This window comes from Zophobas morio, unplaced genomic scaffold, assembly GCF_036711695.1.
Source record: "Zophobas morio isolate AGI-343-1 ecotype UQ-CSIRO unplaced genomic scaffold, CSIRO_AGI_Zmor_V1 ptg000009l, whole genome shotgun sequence".
NCBI lineage: Eukaryota > Metazoa > Arthropoda > Insecta > Coleoptera > Tenebrionidae > Zophobas > Zophobas morio.
The window spans coordinates 23,897-29,493 of NW_026972114.1; positions in this window are offsets into that span (position 1 = coordinate 23,897).

Genomic DNA, 5,597 nt, shown 5'->3' on the forward strand with positions numbered 1-5,597 from the left:
TTTTCGGGTATACTAATGTATCCTGCGTCTTTCAATGCTTCCTCTATCTCCCCCGTCTCTATTGTAATGTCTAGGTCCCTTACATGGAGTACTTTTGTTCTGACTCCTCCTAACGAAATTGCTTTCCGTCCTTCGAATATCTCTTTAATCTTGTCATTTGTGTTTGTGTCCTCTTTTGCTATCTTGATAAGAAGTTCCCCGTTTTTTGTTTTCCGTACTCCTTTTATATTTTCTTTAACTAGCTGTTCCTCTTTCAGCCCTTCTTTTAGTTTCCTTACTGTATCAGCATATGACACGGAGTCATCTTTTCGTATGAGGATTGCTTCTCCTCTTTTTTTCCTTTGTCTCTCTTCTTCTTTATCATTTCGTCTACTCAATATTATATTGATTTTGTATCCCATATTGTGATAATTCACTTCTACCATTTTTCTAAACTTTTCACCGAGTATACCTACCGGGCAGACTATCGTCGCCATCTTCTCCTCCGCCGTGTTTATTATTTTTGTCATTTCCTTTAGTATATGGAAAACATCTTGTTCCGTCCTACCGTCTTGCTTGGTTGGGTCATAATATACAGTCGTTAGTCTTCTTGTCATCTTCTTTTGTGTTTTTTGTATTAGGTAAGATACAGTCTGTTCAATTGCGACATAACTTCCTCCTTGACATTCGATTTTTTCTCCATGTAAAAGTTCTGGATATCTGTTCAGAAACATTTTACTTATTCTTGTCCTTCGTTTAGGTTCTATGTCCATGAAAAGGATCATATTTCCATCATTACACTTTGCCGGGTCTTCAATCTTAATTTCTGTACATACAAAACTGGATGGGGTCCAATTTTTGTCCTGTACATTAACGAACTCTTCATACGTAGATATTTCTGTTTCGTTTAAATCGAACTGTGGTTCTATTGTTCCTCCATTCTGTCCCTCTTTACTCACTTGTCTGGCGAGCTCTTTCTCTAACTTTTTTATTTGTTCCAGATGCCGCATTTGCTCTTCTTTCATATAAATAATATCATGTTTAAGTGTCCTTATTATTTCTTCTTGGTTCTTTATGCGTTCCTCTGCTTTCTGCCGTCTTTCTGATATCATTTCCTTTTCATTCTTATACTCATTAGTCACCCTATTAACTATACTATTTATTTCTGTCGCCCATGCTTTAATCTCCTTATGTACGTTTTTGTTCTCCTTGACAAATTTATTCAGGTCATCTGTCTTAGACCTCAGTTTCGAGATAAGTTTATGTTCTACCTCTGTTATGCTCGTAACTTGCGTCTTTGGTGGGCTATCTTCCGTATATTTCCTTTTCTTGGCATATTCGCCTTCCATCTGGGCGACGGTTCCTCTCACGCTACATCCCCATGTTGCGGCCCTAACCCTTGTGGGTGTTAAGAGAACGGATTCTTCTGTGGTTTCTCTTGTTATCTCCTTAGCCGGAGACCTTACTACTCTGGGTTTCCTTGCGAAAATCTCTTTTTCTGCGTCGATAACGAGCATCTCACTCATCATTTTCTCTTCTTTTCCAGTATCACTAGTAGACGCTGCGGCCTGGTCACCCACAACAAACGCCTCGCAGTCTCTGGATGACGACCCGGGATCGGCCTGCTCGACCACCTCTCCCGTGCCGGGACTGTCATTTCCGAGTTCCGACTGCCCGTAAGTTTCTTTCATTTTATTAAGATCCATTATTGTTTCTTAAGCATTTTAGAGCTCCTGCCAGCGTTTCTTCAGCCGCCCGCTCCGGGTCAGACGCTGACCAGGGGAGCCGCCCATTATGGGACAGACGCTTCCTGGCTTTAATAGAGGTCTGGTGGATAAGAAAAGGAAAAGAAAGACCCCTAGCCCTCGGAAACCTAATAGCGTCGGGGTCTGAAAACAAGTGTGTTAGCCAAGAGAGGCCGAGAGTAAAGACTTAAAGCCTACCACCCGCATAGAAGAAGGAGAGTGGGAGAGAAGATGAAAGAAACCAGCCATCTAGTGTGATGACTGAGGGTGGTCCGCGGTGTTGGTTTTCACACGGATATTGGGGGGTTTTAATCCCTCTCAGCGTGCTTATAGCCGACACTAACCATTTTCCTTACGCAAAATGGCCACTCCCCTATCCGCCACCCGGGGGACGCGCCTGGTAGTTAGCCACCCCAGGGACCTGACCTGACCTGACCTGACCTGACCTGACCTGACCTGACCTGACCTGACCTGACCTGACCTGACCTGACCTGACCTGACCTGACCTGACCTGACCTGACCTGACCTGACCTGACCTGACCTGACCTGACCTGACCTGACCTGACCTGACCTGACCTGACCTGACCTGACCTGACCTGACCTGACCTGACCTGACCTGACCTGACCTGACCTGACCTGACCTGACCTGACCTGACCTGACCTGACCTGACCTGACCTGACCTGACCTGACCTGACCTGACCTGACCTGACCTGACCTGACCTGACCTGACCTGACCTGACCTGACCTGACCTGACCTGACCTGACCTGACCTGACCTGACCTGACCTGACCTGACCTGACCTGACCTGACCTGACCTGACCTGACCTGACCTGACCTGACCTGACCTGACCTGACCTGACCTGACCTGACCTGACCTGACCTTTTTTTTTTTTTTTTTTTTTTTTTATAAACGAGGAGAAATGCTTTACGCACACCCCCAGGTACGGGGGTAGTGTGGGACTCCAATCTCTCTAGAGATTGTATACCCACTAAAACTCCTCTCTCCTCCTGGCGTTACTGTGGTGTCCCCGTCGTTTGGACCTTACACCAACAGGCGCCTTGTCTTTCATCCTACTTCTTTTTCTTTCCTAACTTCGTCTTCTTCCTTTTGCCTCATTATTGTCACTATTATGTTATTAATATTTTTCCAAGTGTTCTCATCTCTCAGCATGGCTTCGATCACTTTCTCCAACTCTAAATCACCTTCTACCCATCTTATAAGCTCCTCTCGCTGTTGTTGCCATCTTCTGCAGTGTACTATTGTGTGTTTCGGGTTATCTTCTTCCTCCTCGCAATACACGCATCTGCTGTTATCTTGTTTACTGATCCTTTTCCTGTATGTTGCAAACACCCCGTGGCCTGTTAATATCTGGGTTAGATAAAAGGTAATTTCGCCGTGTTTTCTTTTCACCCAATTGCATATGTTTGGGATTAGTTTGTAAGTCCACCTGCCTGCCCCTGATGCATCCCACTCTGCTTGCCACATACCGATTGTCCTATCTCTCTCCTCTTGCCTGTTTATTTCCTCCCCTTTTTGTTTCCTTTCATAAATCCTCTTACGTTCTTGTGCGAGAAGGTGTACGGGTACCAGGCTCGAGATCACCATAGCGGCGTCTGTTGAGACCGTCCTGTATGCCGATGCTACTCTGAGTGCCATTATTCTTTGGGCTCTTAATATGATATTCCTATGTACTACTTTATTTGTTACTTCTGCCCATATAGGTGCACCATACAGCAGGACTGACTGCATCGAGAGAGCCAGTACCCTTCGTTTCGAGCCCCTGGGACCTCGAATATTAGGAAGTATGGCAGAGACTGCGTTTGCCGTCCTACTCGCTTTGCCACAAACATGCCTGAGATGTGGACCAAAGGTAAGACCTCTGTCTAATATTATGCCCAAATATGTCACTTTTTTAACAGTTGTAATTGTCGTATCGTCTAACTCAAAATATATGTCTTTGTCATTTCTATTGTTCAGGACTATTGCCATAACCTTATCCTTCGCTACTTCAAGTTTATTCGTCTGTAGCCACAGTCTAATTGAATGCAACACTTCATCTCCTTTGATCATTAAGTTTTCTTTTGTGGTTGCAGTAACCAGAGCGGCTAAATCATCAGCATACCCTAGCATACTCGTTCCTTCTACCGTTGTGCATTCGAATATGTCGTCGTACAAGACGTTCCACAAGGTCGGTCCGAGAACCGAACCCTGTGGAACGCCGCCCCCTATGTGTTCTTTTTGTTTTGGGGAAATTTGAATTTTCCTTTCGGATAAATACGACGCTATCGTGTTGACCAAGTACCCGCTCACCCCGCGGTTCTTTAATTTTGTTATTATCTTCTCCCAAGAGGCCTGATTAAATGCATTTTTGATATCGATTGTTATACGGGCACACCACATGTTTTTATTTTTAGCTTGTCTGGCTGTTTGTACCACCTTAGTTATGGCATCTACTGTCGTCCTACCTTGTCGAAACCCAAATTGATATTCACTGAATCCTCCTAAGCTTTGTATCTCCGTTATTAGTCGCGTATTTATTATATTTTCATAAACCTTCGCTAATGCGTCTATCAAGCATATAGGCCTGTACTTGGTTTGGTCCTGAGGATTCTTTTTCGGCTTTTCTAGCAGTATCAACTTCGTAATTTTCCAGATATCCGGAAAGATATTGTCGTTCAGCATTTGGTTGAAGATTCGAAGAAAATATTCTGAGTTCGCGTTAACCATATGTTTGATCACCTCTGGTGGAAGTCCATCTGGTCCGGGTGCTTTTCTTGATTTGATTTTCCTCGTTGCCGCTTGTAGTTCTTCCGCCGTTATTAAATGTTTATTTTCTTCAATTTCTTTTTGTTGTTTCGGGAATGTGTCGATATCGGTCACAAAGAGTTTGTTAAACTGAGTGACGCGTTCTTTGGGAGTTAGTGCAATTTTTGGTGCCGTATATCGTAATTGTGCCATCACTATTTTGTAGCCATCTCCGTATACATCTTCATCTAGCCGATCGCAGAGTTCTTTCCATCCCTTTTTCTTTTCAGCAGCTATTTCTTTGCACAGTTTCCTCTTTGCGATTTTATACGTGTTTTTCTTTATTGTTCGTTGTTCTTCAGATCTTGTCTCCTTTTGGAATTCTTTCCTTTTCTTGTGCACTTCAGAAATCAATCTTTGTATGGAGTCAGTCCACCAGTACGGCATGCCACCTCCTTTGTCTACTCTAACGCGAGGAGTGCTCTGTTCGTAAGCTTTAATCAGTTCTTCTCTACATGTTCCCAATTCCGCGTGGTTTGATATATTATCTCGAAATATTCTCTCCATCTTTTCTAAGTTAGTATTGCCGTATCTATATGTATTTATTCGTGTTTGCGTTGTCGTAATATCTAGTTTTATGGCTTGATGATCGCTCAGTGACAATTCATTTTTCAACACACACCATCTCGGGTTCTTATCCATTATATTGTTATCGACTATAGTCAGGTCTACATATGAAATTCCATTAGGTCGTATGAGTGTTGGTTCTTTTCCATCATTGAGTATATTCAAGTCCAGAGCAAATGTCCATTCCAATACTGTTTCTCCCCTACGATCTGTTACTTTACCTCCCCAGTACATATGTTTAGCATTGAAGTCTCCGGCCACTATCAGTTTCTTGTCTAACTTCTTCGTTTCCATCACCACATTTTGTAATTCTTTCATATTTTCCAAAAAGGTTTCAAAAGAGCTATTAGGACTTATGTATACACTAAACATCACATACTCTCTGGTTTCTACACATACGTAGCAGTTCCCCATCTGGATATTGGTGACTTGCTGATTTAAGCTAGTCTTGATTATGGCCGTGGTTTTTTCTCTATTCATATAGATATTACTTTTCCTG